Consider the following 14226-nt stretch of genomic DNA (forward strand, 5'->3'; position numbering starts at 1 on the left):
GGACTATACAACATTTTTAAATTACGAAAATACAGATAGGTCAAAAATCATTAAAATGCAGTTAGGCCACTCTGGTTCTAGCAGCCTCAATTAAAAATTAATTTTCATTTACTTTAACGGCGAAAGAAAACATTGTGAGGGAATCCACATGCGTTCTTTAAAAAAATACTGTTCTCAAAGGTGTTTGAAGTCTACTAATTCTCACTTAGCTAGCGCAGTGGATTATGCGCTAAACACCTGTACCTCTAAAAGAGACCCGTGTCCAGCTGTGGGACAGTAAGGAGTTGTAGACGACAAGGAATAAAACTAATCATTTTTTTTACACGTATTTCGTTGTAAAGTTTTTAATTCGTACGTTTAACGTATTTGAATACATAAAGATATTATGTACACCCATTATAAAATCAATGAAATATTATTTGAATAAATTTAAGCATACTTAAAAAGCAAGAATTCTAACTTTAGCTAATTATTGTGATTTAGCTTTCAAGTTTGTAATATAAAATATCCATTAGCTTTATTTATTTGCGATAACAGTAATAAAACGGATATCGCCACATAACTACGATAAGTTGACGGTATATTTTGCAACTTTAAAATTATTTATCCGATAAATATGTGGATAAACATTCTCATTGACTTAATAAGAAATTAATGTCGGCCTTAGTATGCATTGAATTGGCCAAAGAAATGTGCGGGGAAAATATGTATTTGTTGTAATATGTAATAATTTAGGAACGCAATCGTTAGACTTATTGATCAAAAAAGTCAAACATTCAAACATGTTTATTTGAAACATATTTTTAAGAAGTCGGAAATAAGTTTTTTGAAGGTGGTAGAACTCTTTGTGGTTCGACTCCGGCGGCACCACCGCCACACCTATTTCTGCCTAATAACAGCAGTGTTAGGCGCTGCTGTGTTCCGTTTTGAAGAGTGTGGTAAGGGAGACATACTTTTCCGAGCCGTTCCAGCTCAGTCCTTAGGGGTAGCGGGCTAATCCTATCTGGGATTGACTACAGATGTCCATGGGTGGGAGTAGCCACTTACCATCAAGTGGACTGCATGCTCGTCTGCTACTCCTATATTATAAAAAAAGTCTTACTTGTATATCATATTAGGGTTCCGTAACCAAAGGAATAACTCGGGACCCTATTACTAAGCTTCCGCTGTCCTGTGAAGGACTCTATCTCTTTAACCATAGTTGATAGTCACTGGAAATGGGTAAAGACTGTGTATTACTATAATCATTACTAGTATAGTTATTATAACAACAAATACTAAAAACAAACAAAATTACGTACAGGTGATATACTCACTCACCTGCTCGTTTTCGAAATCGTTAAAAAAAATGATCGCATTGCAAGTTTATCAAAGTAAAATCGATGTATTCCTAGTGTAGTATTTTGCCATTTTGTAACACATTTATTTGACATTCCAAGTCCATTAGTTAAGTTAAACTTATGCAGTGCCTTTGCCGTAAATACTTTATGATGCCAACAAATCTACTTTTATACCGGGGATGTTCTATACACATTTTTCCTTTTATAGCGGTTCTTTAGTGTTCTTTAATCGATAATACGTGTCGATATCGATTAATTGCTACTATAATTTGTCGATACGATTTATTGCGGCTGTGTAAAAGCGTTGTAAATGTAAATTATACTGCCAAAAGGGTACTTAATTCTATAGGTCTAGGTTATGGCGCCGATGCAGATCCCACCACTATTAACACCGGTGTCATTGTTCGTATAATATTTGCATGGAGATTAGTTGGTAAATTACTTCCCCTTCGATCCGTGATCCTATTATCGTTTGTGTTGGACGTTTTATCGCTAGCTCGGAGCGATGCTGTATTAATGGGTTTTACGTAGGTACGTTAGCAATGTTCTCGGTAAATTTTCCGCTAAACATAAACTGGATCCGAAAGTAATAATCCGTACCTCGCCTCCTCTGTATCGTGACTGCGTGTGAATATTATTAATAAACGACGGATTGATTGATATGTTTTATCTATTAGCGTAAGATTGTTACCAAGTTTTATGTTAAGCTAGTATTTCTGCCTAACAGCGGCGATAAGCGCTGCTGTATATGAAGGGTTTGGTAAGGAAGAGACTCTTATACGAAATGTTCAACCTACTCGTAGTCATCACGGGCAGCGATGACGACCCGCGTGGCGGAGCGGTCACCGTATCTACCAGTCTTACGCGCAGAGGGTCCTGGGTTCGATCCCCGGCCAGACCGATATATAAATGATGAATTCAGGTTTCTGTTTCTGGGTCTGGGTCCATTGCACCCACGATACAGGGAATCCTAGTGTGGGGCTGTGAGTGTAGAAAGCGTGATGCATTTTTGGTGGAGTTCAAGTAGGGGTCGCATGTTATTTGGGAGTTATTATAGATGGCGTCGTTACTACTTCTTTGTTAAACAATTATAAATTCTTTGTCGATAAATAGAACAGAACCATAGACTTCGATTTTTTTCCCTATGAACAGAACTAATCAAGCAGATGTTTTCATAAATGTTTTTCATCAAATTAAGTGTTCAAGATATTTAATTTTGGTTAAAATTTGTTTCAGGACCTCACCAGCTATCCCGATATGTACAGTACAGGTAAGAATTTTAAGAATCAATTTATCATACTTTAATATTTTATGTTTAACTAATTTATTAACTATTAATGAAATGACGTTGTCTACACTCAAACAATGGAAAATAAAAACAAACTCCACCCAAATTCGAGTAGTAGTTTTTGAGAAAGTAGCGGTTACTTACAAAGCGGCCGAATACAGAATCTCATTTCTTGGAGTCGGTTGATAAGAGGCAAACATAACATCAACTGAGCTGTATGGGCTGCTTATAAGTTCTATTAGACAGAATAGTTACCATGGTAACCCGAATCGTCTTCACCAGACTCTACAACTCTAGCTTATAGAGCGACTAAACACACAGAGGTACTAAAATCCGTCGAGCACCAAATGTCGGTAGACTAGTAGTGTAAGACCAAAGCTTTAACTCACACGTACCACACTACAAATGTTAGCCCCTGCTAATTCGCTGTCGCATCTATTTTATTAGTCTTTGACTACTTTACGACAAGTGTTTAGTAATAACATGCAACTTTTATTATTTAATTTACAATACGACGCATTGCAAATATGTACATAGAAGCATTTTTTTTGGTTTTCATTCCTGTACCTAGAGCTGGCGTTATTAACATCCTGAATCGCGCTTTTGAACTTTTGTAGAGACGTTTTGTTTAATTTGCACATCATCAACAACCCATTACCGTCCTACTGCTGGGCACGGGTCTCCTCTCATAATGAGAAGGATTAGGCCATAGTCCACCGCGCTGGCCAAGTGCGTATTGGTAGACTTCACATATCGTTGACATTTTTTCTTATAAGTCTCTCAGGTATGCAGGTTTCCTCACGATGTTTTCTTCACCGTTTTAGCAAGTGATAATTAATTTCTAATACGCACATAACTTTGAAAAATCAGAGGTGTGTGCCTGGGATTTGAACCTTGGACCCCTCGATCTAGATGCCGAGTTTCTTAACCACTAGGCTATCGTTTTAAATTGCACATCCAAAATTACACAAATTCGTCAACGGCAGTCGCACTACAGTTGCAAAAAGTCGCGCAATTTTTATTTGTCTACTCCAAATTTGCTGCGTTTCTTTTAAACTGTTTCGCAAAAGTAATACGTTTGTACGCAGTCATCGGAGGCAGGCACGCTGCAACCGCAAGTCTCCCATATTTACAAGCTTTTATTTTACTTTTCTTTTAAAATCTTTTCAAATATCTTTCGTTTCAAATATCTTTTCTTTTAAACTGTATCGCGAAGTACGTGTGTGTTAGCGCGCAGTCGCCGGTGGCAGTGGAACTGCAGCCGGTAGCGCGGTCGTGCCGCACGCCCGCATAATGCGCCGTGTTCAGCGGGAAACCTATTTTTTGCTGTTCCAAGAGTGAATTTTAAATCGGACATGTCTCCTCTCTATGGGAGGGTTTCTCGCGCCTCCTAGCTGTGCCTCGGCCTTACTATGAATATTTAGTGTATTGTGTGCCGTAAAATTCTGTGACACTTTTTTGATACATTCCTTAAATATATTTATTTACAACAACGAAATCTATCTAACGAACCTCAAGCACTGACAGAGAATACATTTTAAAGCGGAAGTAACCATGAACCTTTTTGCATTGGAGTTTGTCATACATATTATGAAGATGAATACTAGGATTTCAAAAATGAATTCCTAGTGTCCATCTTAGGCATATGTCTCCATATGAGGCAATATTTCTGTAAGTATACGTAAGTGAGCTTATAAGAAATTTTCAAACCCTTTTAGATGTCTGAGTTTTGATAAGTTTTACTATTCGACATATCATAATACAGCATTCGTTCCATGTAATGGTCATTCCCTAATTTACCCGTTACTTAAATTTTTACTTTAATGTAGTTCCTGTTACTTAAATTTGAAATTCTATAAATAAATATCGATCATTGCATTTGTACGTCACAGAAATAATCTCATTGTATCATTTATTTGGCAGATAAACGTCGTGCCAATAAATCTTCGTCTGCATTTGCTTATACGATCTTGAGATCACGTCAATTGTTTTTTGGTTCCTTTCAGTTCTTTGTAAATTGTTAACTGATTCTCTGGAATCCCGGATTTGATACTTTTAGTTTGCCAGTGCTTGTAACATCTACAAACAAAAAAATGATACGCTCTATCCTAATAAGGCGATTATGTCTAACCTTGCGATGTTACATGCGTATTGCAAATTTATTTAGTCTTAAGAGATTTTTCATAATGTTTTCAAAGAAGTTCAAGATCAATAACGTTAATTCCAATGATCGTTCAATTCGACATGGTAAAGACTGTATTGTGGATTTTATGGATAGGAAAATTCCTTCAATTAAACGTAAACGTTACTGAGATAGCGTTAAGAGAACAAACAGTAGGGGTTTTGCATCCAGTTGCATGTAACGGTAGCCGCCAGTATAATCGTTTGATGCGGTTTCGCTTCGGAAATTGAGAGGTTGCGCAGTCGTGACATCTGTGAGCTTCTTTACTGTACTTGTTTAAAACACAAATGCTCGTTACTCAATTCTTATGATCTAGGCAATAAGGTGAGAATTGTTCGGAGCGGAACTCCTTGCGAGACGCCCTATGTATTCTAGCTCACGTGTGTTCGTGTATTGACGGGTACATTGTTTGATTTTCCGATCCCTTGGAATATAAGCTGTATTGTTCCACGGCAAGTGAAGTTGGATGAAAGTTGCTGTGATTTATCTTTTGTTTTAGAAAGTCTGTTTGCTTTTCTGGTGTTTGAGGTGCACTTAATAATGCTTCGCGTGTTTTGATAGCTAGTTGTGGTTTGAGTTTTGTTAGTTCTTCAGTACCTTGAACAGTTTTGTGGTATAGATTTTGATGTATATTGGTTTGAATATAAATATTTTAAGCTATTTAGGAATCGATTATTATAACCGCGTCTTATATCACTAACTCAGCATTTCATGTTTGTAATTTACTTTCTCCTATCTACAAAACCTATATGCATGGTATATATACATTTAGGATAATGCTTCATTTTAGTTCTTTTTTGTTTTATTGAAATCACGATTTACGTCACATTCCAAATTTTACTGATAAATGTTTAACAATAAGCTCAATAAAGATCACTTGGAATTTTATATACTTCTTTAGTTAGATACACACCATTAGGTACATACACCCCATCTTATTCCAGCACCACGAGCCAAAAGATCAAAGATCGTTCACCGCTCCAAAAACAATATATTTCTACTACCGCTGGCATTGTAAACGAATATTATTTATTCGCCGCTCTTGCTCTCGCGTTACGAACCCCGCCCTACCACACCCCCTGAATCTGGGGCTTATCTGCATCCTACGATATAATATTATGTATGTTTTCGAACTGCATTTTCTTTAGTCCACATGCTTTATATTTACACAATATGCCTATTTACAAAATACCAGCAGTCAAAACGCGTTGTAGAGCTCCGACTCGCCGCAAGCTTTTTAGGCCTCTCTGATTTGAGAGGCTGAAATATTATTTGGTATTTTTTACAATAAAAATTTTTTTAACAAAAAATACAACCGACTTCTATGTCACTACAAAGTAAAAAATAATTGAAATAAATGTTGGTTTAGTACATATTTCTGAAGTCGGCGCTCAATATATTTCGTTGGATAACGATGTAAACAGCGTGTCTAATATGAGCGCCGACTTCAGAAATATGTACTAAACCAACATTCATTTCAATTATTTTTTACTTTGTAGTGACATAGAAGTCGGTTGTATTTTTTGTTAAAAATTTTTTTTCACCCTTTTTAGTGATGACATACTAACATTTATATTAATACAATATAAAATTGTAAAAAAGTGATCATGAATGAAGGTAAGGTCTGAATTTACATTGATTGGAACCGCCCGCTCGCAGGGCGCTACCGCGCCCTGCTCGCTTAGTTTTATATTATCTTATATGTTCCAACCTAACCTAACTAAATAGTCAATGATGAACTGGCTTTGCAATTTCATTAGAACCTACACCAAATATCTTTAAACACAACTCAATTATTCCCATCGGTTGAGGAGTTATATATTTTGTCTCCGAGCCACATTATCAGACCCTTAAATAGTCAATGATGAACTGGCTTTGTAATTTCATAAGAACCTACACCAAATATCTTTAAACACAACTTAATTATTCCTATCGGTTGAGGAGTTACATATTTTGACTCCAAGCCACATTATCAGACCCTTAAATAGTCAATGATGAACTGGCTTTGCAAATTCATTAGAACCTACAGCAAATATCGTCAAACAAAACTCAATTATACCCATCTGTTGAGGAGTTACATATTTTGTCTCCAGAACCTGCTCTGATCCTCATCATATTTAAATGGGACCAACTTGTAGCAATTGTCCACACACGAAATAAAAGGCATTAAAATAGGTTCATAAACGGCGAAGTTATGGCTGTTATATTTACATGGGTGGAGGAGTTCCCCTCATTTTCTCCAGAACCCATCTATGGATCCTAACCATATTTAAATGGGACCAACTTCCAACTCGTCCCTACACAATAAAATAGAATTATTAAAATCGGTCCACTAACGGCGGAGTAATTCGTGTACATACATAAAAAAAAAGATACCGGCCGAATTGATAACCACCTCCTTTTTGAAGTCGGTTAAAAAGAAGACACAATTTTTGACAGTCCTACTGTCAAAGAGAAAAACATAAAAGTTATTCCGTTATCTCCCGCCAACATCGCCGACACCAGTTTTCAATATTGTTACGATTTTGGCTATACATAGAGCATTATAATAACAAATTAATTTACCGTAAATCCACTAAATAATCTTAAACAGATTAACCGTAAACATCTTATAAACAATTTCATCAGGACTAGTCTAAAGATTTACGAAGTTATCCAATGTCGAATTATTATTAATGTTGTTACGGTTAAGTTTAGTTAATCTGCTCCAGAGTGGTCAAGGGGGACGGGAGTTGGGAATGGAAGTGGAACAAATGGAGCGGTCACGGATTATACCAAATTTGACGACCTTTGGATACTTAGAGTCGGTCTAAAGTTTAAACTCTATACTAAGACGAAGTTTGTAAGACGTAAGTGTCGGTGCCTTTTGTATGAAGAAGGCGTTTTTGAAATTTAGAAATGTAAAAAAAACCTCAAATATCATTACTTTATATTTTGTCGTATAGTTTAAAGCTTATTTAAAATTTTCGGGTTAAATTATTTTGACAAGTCTTTGGACGATAAGAATATTGGTTTAATTATAAAGTTATTTACTTACAACAGTATTGAAACAATTGTCTTTAGTCTACTAAAATCTAGTACTTTTTGTATCACCATTGTTGCTTTATTGTTAAATTATAGAAATGGTTAGTTTCGCTTTCATGAAGATAATTAATATTATGGTTATAAGATTTTGCTGCCGTTTTATTTCAATACCAACCAATATAGTATTTCTCTAATTGAACTTTCTGTTTACTTTTGATGTAAAATCAGAATTATCAAGTGAGTTAAGTTTAGATCGTGACATCCTCTATTCTTGCGACATATCTTGCCGCTCCGTATTGCTCGACTCGTAATGATAATAAGGTTACGTCTAATTTAAACGCGATAGCGGATACCGATACTTATAATAATCTTATCCTACAGCTATGATAATATCTCAATTTGAAAGTTCAACATTTTCTATCATAATGGAATACATTTTTACAGGGACGTGAATAATTAGGTATTACCTTTTAGCGCATCAGCTCCAATTTCAGAAATATTCGTATTCAAGATCTACAATTATAACCTCTTTACGTTTACTAATCACTGTGTAAGTTCGTAAATATTAGTGTTCTGCCCTTAGTCCTTGCTTATTTTTACTTGCTGAGACTACTCACTATTGATGAATTCATAGTCATTCTTCAAACTTCAGCGTAGGTATTTTATACCTTAATCAAACTTACTTTCTAATTCAACAGTTCCTCCAAGCAGCTCCTCGTTCCCAAAGCAGCTTTCGCCCACGTTTTGCGGCGCGCGCCCGAGATCGCGCGGGCGGTCCGACTGCTAATCGGTTTAAGTAATGTTCATTAATTAACGTCTCGCCCGTCGGATTACTGGTCCCCGTGCCCTGTCCACTCTCAACAACAACATTTTGTCAACCCGCATGCACACCGAACACTGCTTGCTCAGCTATGAACATTAATCGTAATTACGCTGATAAAGCGTTTTCTTATTCATCGTCCTCCGCCGTCTTGTTCTATGTAAATCAGCTGACTATCTACTTAGAATCTCTTACATCTATTCAGTTAAGTTTAGGCTGTTCGGATATACTGCGACATACTTATCGTGATGTAAAGTTTAGGTGTTAGCATTCGTTGCAATTATTTTCGATATTATGTATGTATGTTACAAATAAAGTGAGATGCATCATTTTATTCAGTCCTCGCTTTTGTAAACTCCTTTCTGACCTCATATAATTGGAATATAAGCTCAAGGTAAATTATTTTTATGTTATTAAAATATACTGATACTGTCTTGTACGCCTTGTTTGATCGGATACTGTTTGTATCTTACAAGCTGATACCTTCGCTACCACAAAATTTAATTTCTTTTTTTAAATTGTCTTTAATTTATTTTTATATTATTCCATAATGATTGATAAATTTTCAAAACTTACATAGGTGGTCCATTTACAAATTGGACGTTGGATTTGTGATCGTTTCCCTTGCATCCATCTTAGGCTAAACTGAGGCTTTGTTCAGGAACAACGAAATATTACAGGGATTCCGATACTACCCGAGATTGCTTGTGATCCATCGCAGTTTTCATTTATTCGTCGACTTGGGAAGGGTTCGGAAACAATCAAGCAAGATACATCCCTTGCGGAGCCCAATCAGTTGGAACAAATGGCGGCAATTTATCCACACCGGCCATTCAAGAGCCATCCCGAGATAATGTTTTTTAAAAACGAGATGCAAAGGAGAAATCTCCATGAATGATGGAGGGCTAAAATATATATCGTATCATACCTATATAATATAATGGAACGATAAAAGAACTAAAACAAGTGTGAACTTAAGAAAAAAAAAGTACCTTATATAGAATTGGAAGAAAATGCTGCTTACAAAAATTACACATGATTTACAATGACTGACGCAATAGCAAGAAAATGATAAAATACATATAAACTTTAAATTATCATGAGCAGCATTTGTTAAGCTTGATAATGCTAGTGTCACGTAAATGTGTCTCTAGCACTACAATATTAATGAGGTATCCACAATTTCCTCTTCAAAACAATTTTATCTCAAGCAGTTCATAAACATGGTCGTTATAACAATCTCACGTTACACGTAACAATGCGGGCGATATTTTAAACAGTTTTTGCAATATTTCTCCGGGGCCGGTCCATTTGTTACCGGCGTGCCGCGTCTACGATTTATTTACTGGCAACATTATATCGTCCCTTCAAAGTGACTAGCGTCCTATTATAACCCCGCACACACACGTTGCTGTGGTATTGAATATCTGTAAGTGGCTGGTTTGGTTACAAAATATGCATGGTTTGCAAAAATACGAAAACTGCTAATCACCACTCCTTCACACTAAAAAATACTAAAAATAATAGATTATAACAACGTCGTAAAGCTGCAGTATTCTGTATGAAGCTTGTAGTAACTTAGAATATCTAATGTCATGAGACCTATTTTTACTCCGCAGGAACAAAATTGTATCTATGATTGACCTCAGGTATGACTCTTGTAGTATTAGGTCCGTGGGCAGCAGCGACAACATCAGTGATGGGTGATGATCTACTTTGCTAGTTTTTTGCTTAAAAAAATTATTATGACATTTTTGAAAATATGAATTTTGAATTACTTGATGTTTCTACCAACAAATTTAAATATTTTCCAACTGTTCAATTTCTGCCTATATACTTTCAAAGTTTCCATTAGAAGATGCATCCGCTTGTTAATGGCTCCGGTACGGCTTATTCATATTTTACGCCCGTGTACAGATTGTGTGCAATAATTGGACATGCGTCAAGCGTGTCGCGCTAATGTGGCCATAAGTCAGCCTCGCACAGTGGTCCGAAGATCAACGTGAATATGCATAGGGTGGGGTGTATTGTTGTTTGTTTTGTAAGGTATTTTTAGTTGTAAAATACAACAAAGTGTAAATATGTAAGTTTTCAACAAAATCTTATAATGGTTTGAAATAAATTTGGTGATTAAGTAACATCTTAATATATTTATTTTTGTACATTAATTTGAATCGTAAATAGAGGGCTAAGTATAGAGGGTAAGGGAAAGTAAATAGAGGATACATAGATATCCTCCAGCTAAAGAAAAATATAGACGTCGTATTTGGATCGGTTTATTTAACGAATTGTTTGTACCTATATTTTTTTTAATTTGTGTAGCAAATCAAATAATGACTTTAAATGTCTTACACGTAAATACTTTTATGTACATTTTTGCTTATTATAAGTGATTTCTGTTTTAAGGTTTGTACCACTGATCTGCACACTGTGCGGTCTCTCAAGGCGCGTGTCATCGTGCCAATCCGGACAATAGCGCGCGAGTGACGTCACGGTGCGGAAGATGGATGGCGCGCGTTATGAGCTAGAAGCTTCTACCAATTAGCTCCAGTTGATTTACCACGTCAGTTCTGACATCCGCACTAGACTGCCCGTAATGCTCGTCAACTCATGTAATTACTAAAACGTTAAACGCTTTCGTAATATATAATAGTGTCATATGTTTAGAAATAAAAAAGCGTTCTTTCATAAGACTTTAACCACTAGTTAGTACACTGTACGGACTCAAGGCGCGTGTCATCGTGCCAATCCGGACAATAGCGCGCGAGTGACGTCACGGTGCGGAAGATGGATGGCGCGCGTTATGAGCTAGAAGCTTCTACCAATTAGCTCCAGTTGATTTACCACGTCAGTTCTGACATCTGCACTAGACTGCCCGTAATGCTCGTCAACTCATGTAATTACTAAAACGTTAAACGCTTTCGTAATATATAATAGTGTCATATGTTTAGAAATAAAAAAGCGTTCTTTCATAAGACTTTAACCACTAGTTAGTACACTGTACGGACTCAAGGCGCGTGTCATCGTGCCAATCCGGACAATAGCGCGCGAGTGACGTCACGGTGCGGAAGATGGATGGCGCGCGTTATGAGCTAGAAGCTTCTACCAATTAGCTCCAGTTGATTTACCACGTCAGTTCTGACATCTGCACTAGACTGCCCTTAGTGCTCGTCAACTCAAGTAATTACTGTGACTAGAGACGCGTTCTTAATATACAATAGTCTTATGTTTTTAGAAACAAATCAAGTGTTTTTCTTTAATAAGACTTAAACCACTAGCACACGAGTAAAAAACGAATTCCTTTTATTTACTCATGTGCCACTAGTTAGTACAGTGTGCGGTCTCAAGGCGCGTGTCATCGTGCCAATCCGGACAATAACGCGCGAGTGACGCCGCGGTGCGGAAGATGGATGGCGCGCGTTATGAGCTAGAAGCTTCTGCGAATTAGCTCCAGTTGATTTACCACGTCAGCTCTGACATCTGCACTAGACTGCCCTTAGTGCTCGTCAACTCAAGTAACTACTATAACTAAGTAAAATGGATAATGCAGTTTCATCTTATATATAAAATTCTCGTGTCACAATGTTAGTTACCGTACTCCTTGGAAACGGCTTTACCGATTTTCAACAAATTTTAAATGCATATTCAGTAGTTCTGTGAATCGGCTACTATCTATATTTCATACCCCTAAGTGATAAGGGTTGTTCGTTATTTCATCAAATACGATAGGTATTTGAGATGTGTCTTCCTTGTATAACACAGAATATGTATAATATAACGGTGGACGCTATAACAATAAATACTAAAAATAAGAAAAGCTCGAAATAACTAGAGGTTGCCATGCAAGAAACCGTATTTTTCATTTTATTTATTAAGATGAAATATTCACAATGTATTTACTTCTGCGGTTGCTTTGATAACAAATACTAAAAATTAAAAATAAACGAAATTTTGACGGTACGGAACCCATGTGCATGTGCGACACGCACTTGGCCAATTTTTGTGTATTTGTGTCAGTCAATAATGCATGTTGAAAATGAATCAGAAGTTTATAAAAATCCGGTATTTGTATGAAAATCTTTATTGAGTCAAGACATATCAATTCTATCAAGGATCTAATTTATCATTATCATACACGCACGCTTCGTCTAGTCTCACTCACGCCCACTCGTATTTGATTAGGAGCGGGCTAATGAGATTAATAACCGCGGAGGGACGGACGGACCTCAGTAGTCTCTTCTATGTAGTAATAGAACTAATAGCAACTCAACTTGTCGATTGTCGACGAACGAAGATCTTACTTCCGAACAAATGGTTGAAAATAGTAGTTTCTAGGGTTCCGTACCCAAAGGGTAAAAACGGAAGCCTAATAGACTTCGCTGTCTGTCTGTCAGAGGGCTCTATCTCTGTAATAGATACTTGAAATTTTTACAGAGGATGCATAAGTGGCCGTTATACCAATAAATAATAAAAATAAAATAAAGTTGAATGAATATTAAAGGGGGTCTCCATACAATAAACCGGTATTTCTTAGGAAGACAGTTGACATTTTTACAATCCGTTTACTACTATAACTGCTATTATAATAAATATAAATAATTTAACAATTATTTTAATTATATTATATGTTGTTTACATACCAATCATCATCGATTCATCACCCCAACGCCATATTATGTATGTAAATAATAATGAATATTTGGTGGTACGAAAACCTCCATACATGTGCAGGGTTGACTCGTACTTGGCGAATTGTTTTAAAACAACTCACTCGCGTTAAGTATTCCATATTCTAAGCACGAGGGTTATTATACCCTGTGCTAAACAAAAATAATGGTAAGTAGTCACTGTCGCCTTTATAGGGACATCTGTAATCGACTTCGAAATGGATTCGCTCGGTACTTATACAAGCTACAACGTAACATCGTTAGCATGAGTCAGGAATACGTACAACGACATGTAGTTTGTGTTGTGAACAACAAATTGATTTGATTTGAAACTATATTATCTTCTATAGCTGACGTACGCTCATGGTTTCTTGTTACACCTATACCGTTGTGGTGTTCTGCTTTGAATGTAATAACTATTATTGGTAGACTGTAATAATTATTAATTATACTCTGGACGTCCTGGATTCAGATTTTTCAAAATCATCTGTGATTATTTTACAATCTTCATTTAACAAGCAAAAAATGAAGAACCCAAACAGGCAGCAATTACTACGAAAAGTTTTGAAGGATATTTTTGTAAATAAAACTGGCCAAGTGCGAATCGAACTCGCCACGGAGGGTTCCGTACTACATTTCTTTTTTTTTTATATTGCACGACTCATGATGCGAAGCATCAGAGAGTGCTTTACGATCGAAAAATTTTTTTCGCTTCATTTTGGCGGCTATTTTTATTATTATAGCCTTGATAGTTCACGGAATCAAGATATTTTGCATACTATTGTCGAGATAATTTAATGGAGATTAATTCCAAACTTTTTAAAAATTGATTTACTGCAATAGAATTGGAAAAAAACACCAAAATTGTATTGTTGTATCTATAGATATTATGTACATTTATTCCA

The 14226-nt window shown here is 36.2% G+C and overlaps 1 protein-coding gene across 2 annotated transcripts in view; it reads left to right on the forward strand.

The window, feature by feature from the left end:
- Positions 1–14226, forward strand: part of Ntan1 (N-terminal amidohydrolase 1) — a 113840-nt gene that overhangs the window by 20782 nt on the left and 78832 nt on the right. Inside the window, exon 2 of one of the 2 annotated variants that reach the window (XM_073091295.1) lies at positions 2577–2610. The exons of the other annotated variant lie outside the window; for it this stretch is intronic. The gene's annotated coding sequence lies outside the window, so the exon portion shown is untranslated. The remainder of the gene's footprint in view (positions 1–2576; positions 2611–14226) is intronic. 2 annotated transcript variants of the gene reach the window in all.

The sequence above is a fragment of the Epargyreus clarus genome, unplaced genomic scaffold (genome assembly GCF_041222505.1).
Source record: "Epargyreus clarus isolate Ecla_fem2 unplaced genomic scaffold, WU_Ecla_fem_2.2 ptg000034l, whole genome shotgun sequence".
NCBI classification, from domain to species: domain Eukaryota; kingdom Metazoa; phylum Arthropoda; class Insecta; order Lepidoptera; family Hesperiidae; genus Epargyreus; species Epargyreus clarus.